Source organism: Pinus tabuliformis, chromosome 9, assembly GCF_031772625.1.
Source record: "Pinus tabuliformis cultivar Carrire ecotype Pingquan chromosome 9, CPIR1, whole genome shotgun sequence".
Taxonomy (NCBI): domain Eukaryota; kingdom Viridiplantae; phylum Streptophyta; class Pinopsida; order Pinales; family Pinaceae; genus Pinus; species Pinus tabuliformis.
Window position 1 is genome coordinate 631524722 of NC_142307.1, and position 22525 is coordinate 631547246.

General features: G+C 35.3%; 1 pseudogene; it reads right to left on the reverse strand.

The window, feature by feature from the left end:
* Positions 1-21364: 21364 nt before the first annotated feature.
* LOC149150217 (protein DMR6-LIKE OXYGENASE 1 pseudogene) lies at positions 21365-21817 on the reverse strand (annotated as a pseudogene).
* Positions 21818-22525: the final 708 nt, after the last annotated feature.

The following is a 22525-nucleotide window of genomic DNA, read 5'->3' on the forward strand; positions in this document are numbered from 1 at the left end:
GAAGAAGAATCAGGCAATGTGTCCGATCATAAGACTCAAAAAAGGCAGAAAATGGAACTTCAAGGGGAGTTTCGAAACATCAAGCCTCGTCTCTTTGATGGTGAACAAGAAGAGGCGGCATAAGCATGTCTCATTAATATGAACAATTATTTCCAACTATACGAGTATGATCATAATCTAAAGGCCCAACTAGCCATTTTCCAGCGATACGAGTATGATCATAATCTCAACGCCTGACTAGCCATTTTCAAGCTACAAGGGAAAGATACATTGTGGTGGGAGGAAGTAAAAACAGTTTGCAGAGTCAATGAGAAAAGAATAACCTAGGAGAAATTTTAGAGATACTTTAAAGAAAAATATCTAATGGAAAGGTTTTATGACAAAAATGCAAAAGAATTTCATAATTTATGACTGGGCCAAATGACCATGGATGAGTTCATAACAAACTTTACATCATTGCTATGATATGTCCCTTATATTCGTGAAGAAAAGGCAAAGGTGCAACGGTTTATCAACAATATTCCATTGTTCATGAAAGAACGACTAGAATTTTACAACCCAAAAACCACGGACGAAGTTATTTATAAAGCATGGATCTCCTACCAACAAAAAAAAACAAAGAGAGATATGAGCAAGAGGTGGGATGACAAAAAGGGAAGTAAATTTGTCCCTAGCCACAAGGGAAATAAGGGCATGGGAAACAAGGGATCATATAAAGGACAAGTAAACCGAAATATGAATATGAATCAACCCACATATAAAGTACGTGGCGAAACCAGGACAAATGAGCAAGTTGGCAGGAATGAAGTAGAATTAACTAATAGACCACTCGTACAATGTTGGGGATGTGGAGGCCCACATTATGTCAAAAACTGCCCTCACTGCAAAGGATTAGATCAGATCTCACAAGTTTCGGAGGCATCTACTGTGGGAGAAGTGGCTAGAAGCATTCCTAAAAATTAATGCAGCCCTCGAAGATCATCACACAGAATTTCAGCCAACCATAGTTGAATTTGAAGGTACTTTTTTGACCAAGGTTGTTCTATTTTAATTGAACTTGGGGCCACTTTGAGTTACATTAGTCCCAATATTGTGGAAAAATGTAATTTTCAAGCTGTTAAATTTAAAAATCCTTGGTTATTACAGCTAGCCACCTGAGCTAAAAGGAGAGTTTTGTCTAAAGTAAGTAATTGTTTGGTAAAATTAACTAATCAACCTATCATAGCTGATTTGAATGTGTTGCCCCTGGGGTCATAGGACATACTTATAGGAATGGACTAGTTGGAAAAACACTGGTCCCTCCGCAACTGTAAAAATAAAACTATTAGTTACTCGAATGAGGAGCGACAGAGACAGGAAATTCAAGGTGTCCAAAAACCTCTACAATTAATACCTATAACAACCTCCCAATTATCAAAATGCATCAGAAGGGCTATCAAATATATGCAATACAAGTAGGGTACGCTGACTCTAAAATTAAAACTGTTTTATTGGAAAATATACCTGTAATACAAAATTATCGACATGTATTTCCTAAGGAAATTCTGGGTCTACCCCCAAAGAGAGACATATATTTTACTATTGAGTTAGTTCCGGGAGATGCCGCAGTTTCTTGAGCACCTTACAGAATGAGAATTTCGGAGCTAACAAAATTAAAAATGTAGCTTCAAGAGTTGCTTGATAAAAATTATATTCGTCCGTGTGTCCCCTTGGGGAGCTCCGATACTTTTTGTTAAAAAGAAGGACAAGACCTTGTGCATGTGCATAGATTACTGTCAGCTGAATAAAATAACCATTAAGAACAAATAACCCCTCCCTCGTATAGACGATTTATTTGACCACGTGAAAGGTGCAATCGTATTCTCAAAGATAATCTTCGCTTTGGATATCATTAAATCAGAATAAAGAAAGAGGATATTGCAAAAATTGCGCTCAAGACTCATTATGGACATTATGAGTTTGTAGTTTTGTTGTTTCGGTTAACTAATGCTCCAACAACCTTCATGTGTCTCATGAAAAATGTATTCCATCAGTTCTTAGACACGTTTGTATTAATCTTTATTGATGACATACCGATCTACTCTCGGAACATAGAAGAACATAAGGAGCATCTCCGTATTGTTATGAAAGTCATAAGAGAACAACAACTGTACGCCAAGTACAATAAATGTGATTTCTTTAAAGAGAAAATCCAGTACTTGGGACATGTCATCACCAAGGATGGAATCGCAGTAGACCCATAAAAAATAAGGACTATCATGCAATGGCCTGTACTGAAAGATGTAGCTGACATAAGATCGTTCATGGACTTAGCGGGATACTATCAAAGATTTGTGGAAGGTTTTTCCATAGTGGCATATCGTATTATGTTATGAAACCAGCTCAAGAAAAGATAGAAAAGATAGATCAACGCCTTAGAATTCAGCCTCTTCGAGGGGGCAACCTCCTTTACATTACATAAATGAACAATTCTTGGATGATACAAATGAAAAAACCTCCTTTCTATATATAGGAGTCTAAGGAGTCACAATATAATCCAGCCGACCTAACAATAATAATATAAAGCCACAAAAATAACAATAGAGGGATTCTATGGGGCACAGAAATAACAATATGGGGGTAATAGGGGCACAACAATATAAATAAGGGGTATAACTACAATAGTAATGGGGTAATCACTAGTATTATAGGGACCCAACATGCCCCTCTCCTTCAAAAAAGTGTTGTCCTCAACGCTTGAGTAGTTCTGGATACTTCTGCATAAAATTCTCATCCTCCCATGTGGAATCTTCAGCGGATAAGTTCTTCCACTTGATAAGATACTCTGAAATTGATCGATTTCGTAGCTGTCGAGTTCTTGTTTCTGTGACTGCTTCCGGTTCCAATATAATTTTTCCTTCCTCGTCAAGTTCTGGCAATATTGTTTGAACTGGGAGCTTGTCACCTATAACCTTCTTTAAACATGAAACATGGAAAACTGGGTGCAATCGAGAAGCTGCAGGAAGCTCCAATTTGTATGCCATAGTACCAATCTTTTCCAACACCTTGTACGGACCATAATACTTTGGTGATAATTTATTATCCTTCTTAGCTTGCTTTAGGGACATTTGCTTATATGGTTGTAGCCGTAGGAATACCCAATCACCTACATCAAAACTTCTTTCACTGCGATGTTGATCTGCCTGTTGTTTCATTCTATTTTGTGCCAACACGAGGTTATCCTTTAAGAGTTGGAGGACTTGTTGTTGATGTTCGATGTGATGTTCCACTGCTTGAACCTTAGAATTTTCTCTTAAATATGATGTGATGGATGGTGGTTGGTACCCATAAAGTGCCATAAATGGGGTCATTTTTGTTGCTGTATGGAAGGAAGTGTTATACCACCATTCAGCCAGAGGCAACCATTTGACCCATTGTGTCTGTTTATCAGATACAAAGCAACGAAGATATCCTTCCAAACATTTGTTTACTATCTCAGTTTGCCCATCAGATTGAGGATGATAAGATGAGCTATGAGCTAACTGAGTACCAAGACAAGAAAATAATTCTGTCCAAAAATTTCCAGTGAAAATGGGATCTCTGTCACTTACAATAATCTTTGGGTTTCCATGTAGCTTTTGAACTGTTTCCATAAATGCAGTAGAAACTGTACTGGCTTTAAATGGATGTGATAATGCACAAAAGTGTGCATACTTGGTAAGTCTGTCAACTACCACCATGATGACACTCTTTCCCTCAGACTTGGGTAAACCTGTGATAAAATCCATTGAAACCTCCTCCCAACGTTGGCTTGGAATGGATAAAGGTTGTAATAGACCCGGTGTCTTAATTGTTTCAACTTTATTTTGTTGGCAAACCAAACATTCCGCCACAAACTTTTGAATATCTGATTTAAGGCCATCCCAAAAAAATTCCTTCTTAACCCTGTGGTAAGTTTTTAAAAATCCTGAGTGCCCTCCTAAGGGAGAAGTGTGCAATTCCATAAGAATCTTTTGTTTTAGCTGGGAATTCTTACAGAGGTATAAGCGATCTTTGTACCATAACGAATCATTTTGCCAGCTAAATGTATCAGAAGTACTGGAATCTTGTTGTAGCTTTCGAATAAGTGCCCACACTTCTTCGTCATTCTTCCATTCCTCCCTTGCTTCGTTTATCCAATCTGGTTGGATAATAGAAATGGCACACAACAATGCTTCCACATCCTCATCCTTTCTTGAGAGTGCATCTGCCACCACATTTTGCTTCCCTTTTTTGTAGATGATTTCAAAGTCATAACCCAACATCTTTGTGACCCACTTTTGTTGCTCTTCAGAGGATAATCTTTGTTCTAAAAAGTATTTAAGGCTATCATGATCCGTTTTTACCTTGAAGTGTCTTCCCATTAGGTAGGGTCGCCATTTCTTAAGTGCATGGAGTATTGCCAACATTTCCTTCTCATAAATAGCTTTGCTTAAAAACTTTCCCTTGATTGGACGACTTTCAAAAGCAATGGGTCTTTCATCTTGCATTAGAACAGCACCAATTCCATTTCCTGAAGCATCACATTCCACAATAAAGGTTTTTGTGAAGTCCGGTGTAGCTAAGACCGGTGCTTGGCACATTGCCTCTTTAAGATGTTCAAAGGCCTTTGTTGCTTCCGGAGTCCATGAAAATGAATCTTTCTTCAATAATGTTGTTAGAGGTGCTGCTATTCTCCCATAATTCTTAACAAACTTGCGATAATACCCTGTCAACCCAAGAAATCCTCGCAGATGCTTTATGGATGTGGGGATTTTCCATTCCTTAATGGCTTTAATTTTGCTAGGGTCTACCTTAACTCCTTCATGAGATACAATATGACCCAAATATTCCACCTCCTGGACTCCAAAGAAACATTTGGATCTTTTTGCATATAATTGTTTCTCCTCCAATAGTTGTAGCACCTTGTCAACATGTTCAACATGATCCTTCCAAGACTTGTTGTAGATTAGTATATCATCAAAAAATACTAACACAAATTTTCTAAGGAATGGTTTGAAAATTGAATTCATCAAACCTTGAAATGTTGAAGGTGCATTGGTAAGGCCAAAAGGCATGACCAAAAATTCATAATGACCCTCATGAGTTCTAAATGCCGTTTTTGGAATGTCTTCAATCTTCATTCTGATTTGATGATATCCCGAACGAAGATCCAACTTGGTGAAGTAAATTGATCCATGCAATTCATCCAGTAATTCATCAATGACAGGAATGGGGAACTTATCTTTAATAGTGAGCTTGTTGAGCTCCCTATAATCTGGACACATGCGCCATGATCCATCCTTCTTGTGCACCAATACTACTGGAGCTGAGAAAGAACTTTGACTCGGTTGAATTATACCAGCCTCTAGCATTTCTGCAACCATACGTTCAATTTCACTTTTTTGGACATAGGGATATCTGTACGGCCTGATGTTTGGAGGAACACTTCCTGGAATCAGATGAATAGCATGATCATGATCACGCATAGGTGGGAGACCTTTGGGAGTCTCAAATACCTTGGAATGATTGTCCAGGACTTTTTGGAGATCTGGAGAAATAGATGATTCCAATGTGGAAACATCTAGCGAACATAATTGTGCAATTACACCTCTTTGCTCCTTTTTTAGAAGCTTTGTCATGCCATTAGAGCTGATTATCTTTCCTGGTTTCCCTGCAATACCCCTTAATTCAACTTCCTTTCCTTCCACAGAAAATTTCATGAAAAGTTCTTGAAAATTAAAAGCTATTGTACCCAAGGATTGTAGCCATTGGACTCCTAGTACAACATCAGCACCTCCCATTGGAATGGAAAGCATTGGGCTAGTCAATACATATTCTCCCATGGATAGCTTGATATTATGGCACTTTCCAGAACAATTTATTGTTCCTCCATTTGCAATCATCACTTGACACTCTGGTGCTGGATATAGGAAGCAATTCAATTCTTTTGCTACCCTACAATGAATAAAATTGTGGGTGCTTCCTGAATCAATCAACACTATTACCTTTTTCTTCTTGATTTGTCCTTCTATCTTGATGGTTTGAGGAGTGGTAATTCCCGCCAATGCATTACAAGATATGGTCGGATTTATTTGTTCTTCATCTAGGCTTTGTTCCTGGAATATATTCTCTTCTTTTGACCTTTCTTGCTCCTTTTCTTCTTCCTCTTCACAATCTATGTAGAATAATTTCTTCTCAGCACACTTATGACCTTTTGTGTATTTGCTATCACAATTGTAACAAAGCCCTTTTGCTCTTTTTTCTTCCAATTGTTGTGGTGTCAACCTTGTAGGTTGTGGAAGACTATGGGCAACAACACTTCCGTCTTTATAGTTGTGAATGGTATGCTTCCTAGTTGCCATAATTTTGCTTTCCATTTTTCTTGCTAACCTGAATGCCTTCTCTAATGAATCAGGTTCCCAAAGGCGCACATCATGTTGGATATTATCCTTTAAAGACCCTATGAACACATCAATCCTATGCTCCTCTGGAATATCTTTTACCCTTATGTTCAATTTTTGGAACTCCTCAATGTGCTCCATTATTGAACCCTTTTGTTTGAGACTTATCAATTGGCTAAAAAAAGTGTTGCTTTTTGTATCCTCATAATGTGCTATCAATTCTTCCGTAAAAATTGCCCAAGTGATAAATTGTTTACGAGAACAAAGCCATTGATACCATACAAACTGATTTGGTTCCAAATATAAATTTGCCATACGTACCTTTTGTGTGTTTTGCACATTATTGAGATCGAAGAATTGCTCCATCTGTAATATCCATGTGGCGGGATCCTTGCCATCAAACTTCCTCATATCGATTTTTGGAATATGGTGATTCTTCGATCCAACATTAGCATCTATGGAATCATGATTAACATTTCTTTTGTTCTCATCATGAGTTTCCTTTACTACCTTTTCACCATTAGTAAGTATTTCTTGTAGAAAATTAGTCAAATCTGTCTTCAAATCTGCCATGCCTATCTTCAAATTTGTGTTCAAATCTATCTTCAAATTGTCCATCTTAGCTTCCATGCCATTCATCTTAGCTTCCACGCCATTTATCTTAGCTTCCACGCCATTTATCTTAGCATCTGTTAACTTTTGTGAGCGTGACATTTGTTGCACTTGTTCTTGTAATTTTGATATATCATGTAGCATTTCTTCCTCTTCTTCATGAGTCATGCTAGAGCTTTCAGGTTCCTTACTAGGTGTTTGCATTTTCTTTCCTCGGGGCATCAGTTACCGATAATAATGCTCTACTATGCCCTTTGAATTCCTTCAAAATAAATTTTCAAACCAAGCTTAAGCAAAAATTTAAAAAAATCTACACACCTTTTTTCACTTTGTAGGAGCTCGATATTGCCTCTGATGTATCTCTGTACTTTCCAGTCATCTAGTTCTGAACTTGTGACCTGTAGTAGCTCTCTGTGTCCTCTTTCCAATGCCACAAGTCTGACCCAAATTGGATTCTCCAAGGAAGAGTTATGCGAAATCTCCCACAGTGACTTGATTATAGACTAGTTCAGTAGAGCTAACTTGTACGATGTGCCGCGAGTCACTGTTTCGACCTTTGGATCTAAAAAACACCCACAAGAAACTACAGTCCATCCTCTTTCTGTACCTTTTTACGAAATTTCAATCCGATCCTCAGAGAGAAAGTTATGACGATTTTCCCCAAGTCACCTGTTTTGAATGTAATTCAGGAGTCTGCAAAAAGACCAACTTCCTCAGATCATATCTCCGAAAATATCGCGCAAAAATCTCTGAAATTCGGACCCAAGGTTCCTCGCCAATTCTTCTCAAATGGGTTTTTTTGCAACTTCTGAAACGTCACAGAAAAAAAGTTATAGCGAAAATGCCACGATGACCTGTTTGGAGCAGCGAAACCCTAGAATCCAAAGCTCTGATACCAAATGTTATGAAACCAGCTCAAGAAAAGATAGAAAAGATAGATCAACGCCTTAGAATTCAGCCTCTTCGAGGGGGCAACCTCCTTTACATTACATAAATGAACAATTCTTGGATGATACAAATGACAAAACCTCCTTTCTATATATAGGAGTCTAAGGAGTCACAATATAATCCAGCCGACCTAACAATAATAATATAAAGCCACAAAAATAACAATAGAGGGATTCTATGGGGCACATAAATAATAATATGGGGGTAATAGGGGCACAAAAATATAAATAAGGGGTATAACTACAATAGTAATGGGGTAATCACTAGTATTATAGGGACCCAACATATTACCTCTCTGCAAAAGAAAGGAAAGGCCTTCAGATGGACCCTTGAATGTCAAATGAGATTTGATTAGCTCAAAGATTTACTTACCACCGCACCCATTTTGAGCATTGCTGATCCCAACAAAGAATACGTAGTTTGTACCAATGCTACCAAGGAAGGTGTAGGTGGCGTATTAATGCAAGAAGGCAGGGTTGTTGCCTACGAGTCAAGGAAGCTTAAAGAATACGAAAAAAAGTATTCAGCATATGACTTGGAGATAATAGGAGTAATTCATGCCTTAAATATGTTGCGGCATTACTTGCTAGGTAAGAAATTTCTGTTGATGACTGATCACCATAGTCTGCTTAATTACTTCAAACAACCCACTTTAAATGTTAGGCAAGCTTGTTGGGTGGATTTCTTAAGTGAATTTGATTTCGAAATCAAACATTTGAAGGGAAAGAAAAATTGGGTGGCAGACGCTTTAAGTCGAAACGTAAATTGTTTATACGAAATTTCTTTTAGTGAATCACAAACTACTTTTTTTAAGCAGATTCATGAAACAACCATGGAAGACACAGTATATAAATATTTATGGGAGCAAGAAAAGATTCCAAACAATCATGAACAACAATTGGGATATGAAATAAATGCAGAGGATTTACTGATTTATAGGAAGAGGATATATGTGCGTAAACAGAAACATCTTAAAATTTTAATTTTAGATGAATACCATAAGATTCCTTATGCTGGCCACCCTGGATACTAGAAAATGATTTTTGCCCTAAGGAAGGAATTTTTCTAGATTGGTATGAAGAAGGAAGTAGAAAAATATTTAACCAGATGTATGGAATGCCAACAAGCAAAAGCTAAGCACCAACACCCAGCGGGATTACTCCACCCTCTGCCTATCCTTGAATGGAAATGGGAAACCATATCCATCGATTTCATTACTGGACTGCCCAAGTCCAAAACGAAAAATGACTCCATCATGGTGGTGGTGGAAAAGTTAAGAAAGTCTACTCATTTCATACATGTCCAATCAACTCATAAAGCGGTACAGATTGCTAACATTTTTATGCAAAACATTTTCAAATTACATGGAATCCCTAAGATGATCATTTCAAACCGAGATGTAAAATTTACATCAGCCTTTTGGAAGGCCCTTTTTGAGGGATTGGGTACACAACTGCACTTCAACACTGCATATCATCCTCAAATGGATGGGTAGACTGAACGAGTAAATCAAGTTGTTGAAGACATGTTGCGATCTTACGTAATGCAACAACCAACTAAGTGGGAGGACTACCTACACTTGGTAGAATTTGCCTATAACAACGGATACCATGCATCCTTATAGATGAGTCCCTTTGAGGTATTATACGGGTGAAAGTGCAGGACACCCTTGAGCTGGATTGGTCCAGAGGATAAGTTGATGCTAGGGCCAGACATGCTAGAAGAAATGGAATAAATGGTGAGAAAGGTTCGAGTCAATTTAAAAGCTGCTCAGGATCGGCAAAAGAACTTTGTTGATCGAAAGAGGATCTTCTGGGAATTCCTAGTAGGAGATCATGTTTACATTAGAGTACGAGCTAAGAAAAGCACCTTGCAATGGTCAGGATGTGATAAATTGGCACCTTGATTCTGTGGGGCTTTCCAAATTCTGGCTCAAATCGAACCAGTGTCTTACCAACTTGCCCTGCCCAGTGACATTTGTATAGACAATGTTTTTCATGTTTCTCTACTTAAGAAATATGTTTATGATGCTAATCATGTAATCAAATGGTAAGACATACAAGTCGAACCGAAAGGCGAGTTCTTGGTCAAACCTCTGGCTATACTAGATCGGAGAGAAGTAACACTGCGGAAATGAGTTATCACCGAGGTTAAAGTGCAGTGACAACACTATGGGCTGGAAGAGACCACTTGGAAAGATGGGTAGGTTATGAAATAAAATTTTCCAGGTCTATTTTCAGAAGGAGAACATTGAGATGATGTTCCATTTTAGGGGGGGAAGATGTAATATCCCCTGTTAATGTAAATATTTATTTTACTGCAAACAAACAAATTGTTACTATTTTAAAACTATAAGCTATTTTAAATTTAGGTTTGGGAAAAAGTGAATTTTGCAGTTACTAGTAAATACTATTTTTACCTGTTAATAAGTTATGAGAGACAATTATCTATCCCTAAACTGAGTTCTTGGGTATTTTTACCCAAGAGGATCAAGAGGATTGGGTATCCGGAGATCAGAGTGAAAATGGAGAGTTGTGTTGAAGGGTCAGGTAGTCTATGATAGCTACGTATGGTGGAGACCAGATAGTTACGACAAATAAGATTCTCGAGGGAGAGAAGAAGTTCCTGGGGTCAGGAATAGCTTGGGGGGAGACTACTGATGTGTAGTCTCAAGGTTAGGAGGAAAATATTCGATTAGGTCTGAATGCTGATCAATTTTAGTATACTATGCATGCTAGATAAGTAAGAAATCTCTTTATATTGAAACCTATGATAATATTTCATAAGCTAGATTTAGTGTACTAGAAAAGAGTAGGTTAGATTAGGAAAATATATATAAAATTTTATTTGAAATTATTTCTATTTTGGTAGTTGGTAGTTCTAGCTCTTATTAAATAATATATTTAATAAAGAACCGATAGAATACAAGAGAGATGGTTACACAATAAGTTATAAGTATTTTTACCTACCCTGAACATCTAGAGTATTAAATTCTTGTTAAGAAATAGGCACAGTAAAGAAATATTAAACATGTAATAATTGCATGTTGGACTGTATGTAAATTTGACTACTGTAGATAAAATAGATAAAGAACCCTTATGTCAAACAAAGATTGCGGTAAACGTAACTAGAACCTGGGTATGTTTTCTAATTAATAGTTCAGACACTTGAAAAGATACTGTCGAAATTTCCATCATAACAATAGTAAAATTACAAGTATAATTCAAGAAGTAGTGTTCCCGAGCCTCTCAATAAATATTAGCAAAAACCTAGAATCCAGAGTAAATGAAAACAGAGGCATTCATTTAGGTGTCGACCTAGTAAATATAGTAAAAACAAGAATCATGAGAAACAATATTTCAGATCTGTTCCAAATATATTAGGACTTGTGGAAAAGAAAATCAAGAATGAAATAAGCAGAAACGACCTGCCCTTTTATAATTTCTAGAACAACTATTTTTCTTTTTATATATATATATATATAAAATCAAACCCTTAACATATAAAAAAAGAGGAAATGACTATATTTCACACACAGTCGGAGTGTAAACGTTTCTAAATAAACGATTTAGCATACAATCCTCCAGACAGAAATGTAAGATAAAACTATGAGTATATTCATAAATATTAACTTGAGGAACTGTTCAGAGCATAAGTCTTAAATCATACTGTAAACGATATAGTAGCCCATTTCATTGCAAGAGAAAAAATGGTTTTTTAACCTAAAATCTATTAGAGCAAAGGCGACCGACTTCTCAGCTCTTACAGCCTTACATGAGCCAAATATCATCCGCTTTTTAAAGGCCGAAGTTAAATTAACATAAAAAATACTATAACAACTTAAAAACTTTTGAGTTAAGCCCCTTCGGAAACTGAGGACATCGGTAGGAGAAAACCCTCTCTATAAACCCTAGGCTAGGAAGTTTATGTACCCGGAAGGCATTTGAATATTTGGCTCTGCGCGCAGATAAAATGATTGTCAGCTAACTCCTCAAGAGCCATCAGTTTACCTACAATAAAAACCTCCACCAAGTGGAGGAATGACAAAGGTTATTATTCAAATTATAACCAGAAATTAAACCGATGAAACTGAAAGAATTGTGTAGGGAAAATCAAAAGAAATTTCCATAAGTTACCTAAGCCAGACCGAATATAAAACCCTCCTTCACGCTTGTTGCCAAACGACGAAGTCCAAGAGCCCGCGGTAACTACTGAAGGATCCATAACAATATAGCAGAGTATTCATGGCGGCAACCAGCACGAATAAAACAAAAAACTACAAGTTAACTGTACGTAGAAGGTAGAGGAATTTACCTATGCCTGGAAGATACATACAGAGTCGAGAGAAACCATCTTCCAGGGAAGAACAATGAGAACGAAACAAAGACTATATTGGATGCATAAAATTTCAGAGGCTGCTCCCACCGTTCGATTGCTACAACAACTAGAGATCACAGAGGCAAAGCGAATTCGAAGGACGACGATGGAGCAGATCCACATTAGAGTTTTCCGATGAGCCACCTAACCACATGAGCCTTCACATAAGTTGAATGTTAATACAACTGTAAGGAGGTCGTAGTTGTGGCTTAAATGAACAGTGACAGAACTACATATAATCACTGTTAAACTATAAAGTCCCACCTTAGGTTGGGTACTTTGTTAGTAAAAAGGCTTGTCTCACATCAATTATTATCGGACTGTTATGTTTAATACAATAACCTCTGAATACGGTGAATTATTATAAAAGCCTTAGTTGATATATAGTTCCAGACTAGTCAAATCAAGTAGGATCGAGTCTTTTCACTTACAATTATTTCAAATATTTAATATGCAAAATCCATTGGAAATCATAACATGGATGGTAACCATTGGTATTTATTAGGTGAAAGTATTAAGTAGAAAATGTATAAATTAATTTTTATCTTTTGTATGTTGATATGGATGTGTTACATAAACCTGTCATTTAAATTTTTATTATTATTAAAAAATTTATTTTGAAAAACTCAATTACTTATAAATTTCTTAATAAATCCTAAATCCCTAAAAAAAAATCAAATGTTTTTTTTTTTTTCCAAAAACATTTAGTATAAAACAAATATTAGTATAAACATATACTTCTTTGGTAACATTTCATAATTTGAAGAGATAAATATTTTTTTTAGCATAAAAAAAATATTAACATTAATTTATAATTATTCGGTAACATTTCATAATTTTACTAGATAAATATTTTTTTAGTTTAATATAGATTAATGAAATAAAAAACAACAAAAACAAAGATTTTATCATAAAAATAAAATAACTAATAAAATAGTGTATTGTTGAATGCCATTACCAAAAATTAAGAAATATGATTAACTAATATGGTTTATCTTAAGATACATATATCTATATGTGTGTGCCTTCGATTTTTATTAGTATATATAATTGTCTATAATTAAATTTATTAAAATATGTTTTCAAAATAATATTAAGTCAGCTTAAATTGAAAATATTGTGAAAATTTTATAATCCATGAAAATAGAAATAATAAAAAAAAATCAAAAAGTTAAATAAAAAGGAAATGAAACTAAAAACAAAAAATTTATAACTAATAGAAATGGAAGTTACTAAACAACTCATAATAAAACCTTAGCCAATCACCTTACAAATAAATAAATTTAAATTATAATAAAAAATAACAAGAAAATGAATTCCTAATGTTAAACTATAAATAAACATCATAATTTTTTGGTAAAAAGAATTAAGACCTAATCAAAGGCAAAAACGAATACATTATACCTTACCTATAACAAGTATAATAAATTTTAATCCCTTCTCCACTTAATAATTAATAAAACTAACATACATTCATAAAATTTTAAAGCTTCCACGCAATCCATTCCGTCAAATGAAAATGATATTCCTTTGGATTTTGGCCTCCTTCCAAATATATGTAAATTAATAACATTTTAGTGTTAGACCTTAGACTTTTGTGATCCATATTGATAATAGTATTCTCTTACAGATTAATCACATTTTTCAGATTTGATTAATAAAAAATGTGATTAATCCGTAAGACAATATTATTAACATTTTAACGTGTCCAAACAATGAAGTTTGAATTCACTTTTCAGTCAATTAACAAGGATATTACTTTTGGATTTTAGTTATCTTAATTATATGTAAATAAATTTAATCAAAACTATTTAATCTATGAATATATACAATTATTTCTTAAATTTATATACACTAACACAAATGGTTGATAATTTTTTTTATAGCACTTAAACAATTATTTTATGATACATTAAATTTTTAAAAATATTATAATTTTTTTAAAATTATTATTATAACTAATATAAATTAAATATATATCCATTTCATGTACTAAATTTTTAATCATAAATTTACTGTTAAATATGTCAATATTACATCTTATTGATATTACAGATCAGTGTTAGTTCAGAGGATATATAACACAACAGATTTCTTCTCAGAGACTTAGACGACAATAGCAAAGACTAATTTCACAGAGACAGAAAAATGGAGAAACAACAAGATTACTCAATCAGAAACAACGAAATAGATAAAATAATCACTGGAGAACATAAATCACTTAGCATTACATAACAGGCTTGGGCCTTGGCTTTCAATCCCTGGCTAGAGAAATTACAAATTTATAGAGGTAGAAGAAGGATCTAGAATCATGTATGTGATTCAGATGGAGATCTAGAAACTAATGGCGGTGTAGAAGGATCTAGAATCCTGGAGATCTAGAAACTAATGGCGGTGTAGAAGGATCTAGAATCCTGGAGATCTAGAAACTAATGGCGATGTAGAAGGATCTAGAATCTTGGAGATCTAGAAACTAATGGCGGTGTAGAAGGATCTAAAATCCTGCATGAATTTGGCTTCACACTTAACATTCTCCCACTTAAAGCCAAATATGAATCAAGTCACACCGAGTCCTACCATGCCTTTACATAACTCATGTTTATTTCATGGTAGAATCTTAGTGAGAATATCAGCAGGGTTCCTGTGTGTATGGATATTTTTCAAGGATAAGTGTTCTTCCTCCAACACACACCGGATCCAATGGTACCTTAAGTCAATGTGTTTGGTTTTTGAATGAAATGTTGGGTTTTTCGCCAAGTGAATGGAACTCTGACTATCACAATATAACACATACTTGTCCTTCTTTATTCCTATCTCTCCTAGGAATCGTTGCATCCACAACATTTCTTTACAAGCTTATGTTGCAGCTATGTACTCTGCTTTTATTGTAGAGAGGGCTACTATTCTTTGTAGCCTTGACACCCAAGATACTGTTGCACCTGCAAATGTATACAAATAATCTATAGTGGACTTTCTGGTGTCCATATCTCTAGCCATATCTGCATATGTAAATCCTTCAAGCACAATCTCATCATGACCAAAACATAAATAATAATGACTAGTACACTTGAGATACCTCAAAATCCATTTTACTGCTTGCCAATGTTGTTTTCCTGGATTGGCAAGGAACCTGCTCACTGCTCCCACTGAATATGCAATGTTTGGTCGTGTGCATACCATGGCATACATCAAACTGCCAACTGTTAAAGCATAACGAATCTTTCTCATCTCTTCTTTCTCCTTGTCATAACTAGGACATAATTCAGTACTCAGCTTGAAGTGGGCTGCAATGGGTGTATCAACTGGCTTGGCATCCTTCATATTAAACCTATCAAGCACCTTCTTGATATATTTTTCTTGTGACAGCCACAACCTTTTGTTTTTCCTGTCATGCATAATCCACATGACCAATATCTGTTGTGCTAGACCCAAATCCTTCATTGCAAATTTGCTACCCAAATCTTTCTTCAACCTATTGATCTTATTCTTATCATGCCCAACAATCAACATGTCATCCACATATAACAATAATATGATATACTTTCCTTGATCATGCCTCTTGATATAAACACAATGGTCAGCTTCTAACCTCTAAAAACCATGTTCCAACATGAATGAATCAAATTTCTTGTACCATTTTCGAGGTGCCTGTTTCAACCCATAAAGACTCTTCTTCAACGTGCAAAAAAGGTCTTCTTTTCCTTTTTCTATGAAGCCTTCTAGCTACTCCATGTAAATTTCTTCCTCCAATTCCCCGTCAAGGAATGCAATTTTTACATCTAATTGTTCACATTCTAGGTCTAAAGTAGCAACTAGACCAATAATGACTCTAATGGATGACATTTTAACAAAAGGTGAGAAAATTTCAGTGAAGTCAATACCTTCCTTTTGGGAAAAACCTTTCACCACCAACCTTGCTTTATACCTCTCCTTCTTTTCGTCACCTTCATGCTTAACCCTATAAACCCATTTTTTTGTAGAGGCTTTCTTCCTTTTGGGAGGTGTACCAACTCCCAAGTTTTATGTTCCAGCAAAGAGTTCATTTCTTCTTCCATTGCTTTCTTCCATTCTTCATTGTGCTCAAATTTACAAGCTTCTCGAAAAAAAATTAGGCTCAACTTCATTAGTCAACAAAATATAGTTTGAAGGAGGATACCTCTGTGAAGGCTTATGAGGCCTAGAAGATCTGCGAACCAACTGTGGTGGTGCATTATCAGGTTGAATCTCCTGCAAGGGTTCCTGCAAGATTCCTTCTTCTTGTTGTTCATCATTTTCCACTTCTTGTTCTTGATGCTCCTGAATTTGCTGTTCATTTTCTTGCATTGGTGGAATGTTTTCCTGCTGCTCTTCAAACCTGTCAATAAACTTCTTGACCTCCAACTCACCTACAACCCTTTTGAACATTTCTGACTCACTAAATATAACATCCCTGCTTCTAATAATTTTATGTTTGACTAGATTGCATAGACGATAACCAAAATCTTCATCTGCGTATCCCAAAAAAATGCATTTCATAGATTTATCATCTAGATTAATTCTATTTTCTTTGGGAATATGTAGAAATGCTTCACATCCAAAGATTTTCAAGTGAGAATAATTAAAATTCTTACAAGTCCAAACTTCTTTAGGGATACCGCCATCCAATGTTGTAGTTGTAGATCTATTTATGAGGTAGCAAGTGGTCTTGACTTCTTCAGCCCAAAAATTCTTCTCCAAACCGGAATTGGACAACATACTTCACACTTTTTCCATAATGGTGCGATTCATCCTTTTTGTGACACCATTCTATTGAGGAGTACTAGGCATAGTCTTCTCATGCTTAATGCCAAACCTGTTATAATATTCCTTAAATGCATTTGAGCAATATTCTCCACCATTATCTGTTCTTAAACACTTCAGCAATTTGTTAGTCTCTCTTTCAAAAACAACATGGAATTTTTGAAATATTCCAAACACTTCACTTTTACTTTTCATAGGATATGCCCAAACCTTCCTGGATGCATCATCTATAAATTTTACAAAACATGATGTTCCTCCTAATGAGTTGATGTTAACAGGCCCAAACACATCTGAGTGTACTAATTCTAACACATTTTTATTTTTGTCATGGCCACGTCTAAGGAATGAAATCCTTCTTTGTCTACCATATATACAATGCTCACAAAGATCAAGATTGTAGGATTTCAAACCTGGCAATAAATTTTACCAACAAGGATTTTAAAGCCCTTCTCACTCATGTGACCCAAGCGCTTATGCCATAGATCTGTTGAATTTCCTTATTTTGTGACAGCAGCCAAATCTAATTTTCCTATCAGTGCCTTCAATGTGTATAATGTTCTTGTCTTGGGTCCTTTAGCTATGACCAATGCTTCTTTGCTAATTTTCCAGCCTCCTTTTCTAAAGCTTGTGGAATAGCCTTCATCATTTAGTCGTCCCATTGAGATTAAACTCATGCTCATTTCTGGTACATGCCTGACCTGTTTCAACAATATATCTTGTCCATCTTTCATCTTGATCTGGACATCTCCCACTCCAACAATACTGTAAAAATGATTATTCCCCAGATGCACTTTACCATAATCACCATGATTATATGAAACAAAACTATCTTTGCATGGGGTACATGGTGAGATGCCCCATAGTCAAGGATCCAATCAAATCTACTGCTAGATGTATATACACATGCATCCTCTACAGAAACAGTAAACAACATATCACCATATATGGCTACAACAGTAGTCTCACCTTCATTTGTGCGGGATGACTTGTGATTTGTACTGGACGGTCTCTGATCCTTTTGTCCTTTCTTCTAGAATCAACATTCTTTCTTCATGTGCCTAGGTTTGCCACAATGAAAGCAGATGATCCTGCCTCTCCTTGATTTTGAATAGCCTCTCGATCTTGATCGCCCTTGCTAGCCTCAATCCATTCTCCTACCATGATCAGCTAGAGCTAGAGCCTCTCCTCCCTAGTTTTCCGCAATTGACTTGCGCCGCAACTCCTCATTCATTAAATTGCTGCTGACATCATCAAACTTTAGGGTCCCTGTAGTTGCTAAAGTGCTCATAGCTACAATTAAATTTTCCCAACTATCTGACATAGAACACATTAGCAAAATGGCTCTAATTTCATTATCTAAAATGATTTTAACAGAGGCAAGTTGATTAGTAATAATATTAAATGCATTCAAGTGCTCAGCAATTGAAGCACCCTCCTTCATTTTGAGATTATAAATCTTCCTCATCAAGAACACTTTGTTTGATGTCGTGTTCTTCTCATATAGATCATGGAGCTTCTTCCATAATCCTTTTGTCATCTTTTCTCCGGATACATTGAAATAAACATTCTTTGCTAAATATTGGCGGATTGTTGCAATCGCCTTTCTATCTAGCTTATTCCACTCCTCATTTTTCATCAATGAGGGTTTCTTTGTTGTGCCCTCAATCGGCAAATACTGATCCTTTAAAATAAGTATATCCTCCATCTTTGATTTCCATAGGGAAAAATTAGCCCCTCTCAACTTCTCCATATCTCTGACTGCTGTCTCCATTTTCAATCAAATTCACACCCCAAAAGACAAAAACTCCACTTTAAAATAAAACTTTAATTATTACTCTTTAAAATTTAGTAATAATGACCTTCCTCTTTTTAAAATATACTTTTCAAACTTCTTGCTCCTTTTAAAATATACTTTTCAAAATTCCAACATATAATTATATATGTTTCATAATAAATATAAAAAACATATATAATGTTTTAACCTTTTCACATTTCACACATACATATGTTGGTTTGAGAAAAAACATGATGTATGCGTGCAAGCTTGATGTAAAAAAAAACTTATGAACACCACATCTCAACTCCAATCTCCACGGATCTCCACGTTTCAAACTCTAGCAACACTTTTCAACATAGGTCCATGACCTTGTTTTCTTGCAGCAACTATCTTTTAGTTCTAGCGTTCCTCAGCTATTTCCTAGACAAATCCTTCAACAGCTCCAGAGGTAATAGTCGACGTTTTAACGAACGCTGCCAGAGTAAGGCGATGGCACTTGTTGAAAAGTGTGCAACAAGAAATGCTAAAAATATAAAATGCTAAAATTATCACTGCTATAAATGGCGAGGCTATAAATAGCAGTTCAACCATTAGAGGTCTTAGCAACAATGGGTGAAAAGTGAAAGAGCTAAAAATAACTTTTCTAAAAATAGCATTTCGGGATCCCTTCCTATTTTAGTCAGTCCCTGGACTAAACATAGGAAGTAAAATTTGAATTTGATATCAACAACAGTTTGGATATTAATTAATTAATTCATCTTGATTTAATTAGTTAAAGAAATTCAAACTTGAAGTCTATGTGAGGACATGCAACAATTTCTCCTTTGATTGAGGAATTTAACCTTCAGTTAAAGAGATAAGATGAGTTGTAATATTGAGTTGTAATTAGTTGACTTAGTTTAACTTAGTCAAGTCCAGTTAGATTAATTTAACAGTTTGTTAAATTAATGAGAGTTCAGTTAGTTAATGCTTGCATGCATGTGACTACGGTAATTCAAATAACTGAAGATTCACTCATGGATAACTCATGCATGTAATTTTAGTGAGAGACCAGTTGAGATCAGATGGAGGGACAATGTACTATCAGTTGCTAGGATATTCCTTGGTGAATATTCTTTTCATGCAAGAGGAATATTATTCCTTATGGATTGCGTAATTGGACCTGACGTTACAGTGAGTGTGATGAGGCCAATTCACACATGTGATATCATTGGACCCCATTCAAAACTGCGGAAGGAAATAGGAGGCTTGGAGGGCTTGAGGAAGATATATTCTATGTCTATTGAGTCTGTGAGCAATATTGTTTGAGTGCAGAGAGATCAGGATAGCTTGAGAGCTAATTCATTTTGTAACTTGAACAAGATTTCCACTTGTATGATAATACAGAGTTGGGGTTTTAGGCTGGTGCTTTCCCCAGTGATATATCTTTTGTGTTATGGTTGATTGCTTCTCATTCTCAATTATATCTGTTCATGCTTGATGTTGGTCATGTTTGATTAAGCTTCTGCTAAATTGTTTGTAGAAGTAGATCAAGTGTTTTGTTTTAGTACATTGCATTACTAGGTGATCTGCAGTGGTAAATTCTACATGGTATCAGAGCTAGCTAATTTGTAGAAAAATTCTATAGCACTAAGCAGCTTACATAATGGATATTCTACCCTAACTTCGATACCATACATAACACACAACAGATTTATACTCAGAGACTTAGATGGCAATAACATAAAATAATTCACAGATACAGACAAATGGAGAAACATAAGATTACTCAGTTAGAAACAACGGAATAGATAAAACAATCACTAGAGAACAGAAATCACTTAGCATTACATAACAGGCTTGGGCCATGCTTGCAATCCCTGACTAGAGAAATTACAAATTTATAGAGGCAGAAGAAGGATCTAGAATCTTGTATGTGATTCAGATGGAGATCTAGAAACTAATGGAGGTGTAGAAGGATCTAGAATCCTGGAGATCTAGAAACTAATGGCGGTGTAGAAGGATCTAGAATCCTACATGAATTTGGCTTCACACTTAACAATCAGGTGTTTCTAATCCTACATACTTGTAAAACAATATTTTATATTTATGTAATAATTTTATTTTTTTTAATATGTAAATATTGCTAAAAATATGGTCAGATAGATATGGTTTATAAAAATTAGGTGAGAGATTTTGTTCCTACATGTTTTGTAATTAAATCTTAATCAAAACTATATATATTATATACTTACAAGATCGTCAATTTTCAGATGAAAAAGAAAATTACTAATAATAAATCTTAGCCATACTTACACATATATGGAAACATGTAATTTGAAATAAATTATGCTTTTTAATTCAATGCATACATTACATAGATTACTTGGTTCATTGAATTTGAAATTACAAAGCATATGCCAAAGGCACAGGTAAAGGAAAATGACTATTCAAATTCTTGATGCCTCCATCAAACAACATAAATCATTGTTCAATAGATCTTGAAATGATCCAGTACACTCTTTCCCTTTAATCCCTGGTTCCAGAAAGCTCTTAAAAACTCTTCAAACTTGTATCCTCTATACACAACCAACTGATGTTCATCCACCATGTTCGTTGCAGGAGCAATAAAAGCATCATCTCCAAGAGTATAGAAAGCAGGAATTGATATACATGCACTTTGAGTATTCGTTATTGCTCGATTCTCCACGCTCATAAATCTCCCATTGCTCACAAACTGAACACATTCAAATCACACACAACACAAATTTAATGAATACTATCAAATTCTTGCACAGAGAGAAAAACTAACTATATAGATCTTCTCATTCTTTCTAACCTGCAGTTGATCTCCCAAATTAACCACAAACGTGTTAGCTATGGGTTCGACATAAATCCACTTTCCATTTTTGAATAATTGCAGGCCACTGACATTGCTTTGCATTAACACAGTGATGGGACTTGCATCTGAATGGTTTGTTGCACTAATAGTAAGATCTGGGTTTGGGCATGAAGGATAGTAATTTATATTCATCACTTGGCTATGTTTTCCAAGAATTTTATTTAAGTAATTGGAATCTAGCCCTAGAGCTTTTGAAATTGAAGCCAACAACCTTAATACCATGTTTTCCAAGAATTTTATTTAAGTAATTGGAATCTAGCCCTAGAGCTTCTGAAATTGCAGCCAACAACCTTAATATCAGTGCTCTCAGCTCACCAGCATACTTGCCCACAATTTCTATGTAACAAAAGCTGAAGTCAAAACAACTAAACATTTCCATGGTGGGTTAAGATGAATCTTTTCTAGTTTTTTCTCTTAGCTATTTTATAATAGATAAAGGTTTGCTGATTACCTATAGGTTGCTGGTTTTTCAAGCCAAGAGCCAATGACTTCTTCTAGGGGATGACAAGGGTGTGTGAGAGAACCTTGTCTTTTTTAAGATTGAAGCTGGCAGAAAGCTGAACTGGCTTCTTTATGTCCTCTGAGTAGAGGCATGCTCAGCCTTTGATGGGCATTTCGAAGAACTCTTTGGCTACATATTCGTTTGGCATGCCATGGTTCACTATAGCCAAAAAATAAAATAAAAAAAATAGTCAATCAGATATGAAACTTGACCTAGTCACTATATTAATACCAGCATACCAACAGAGA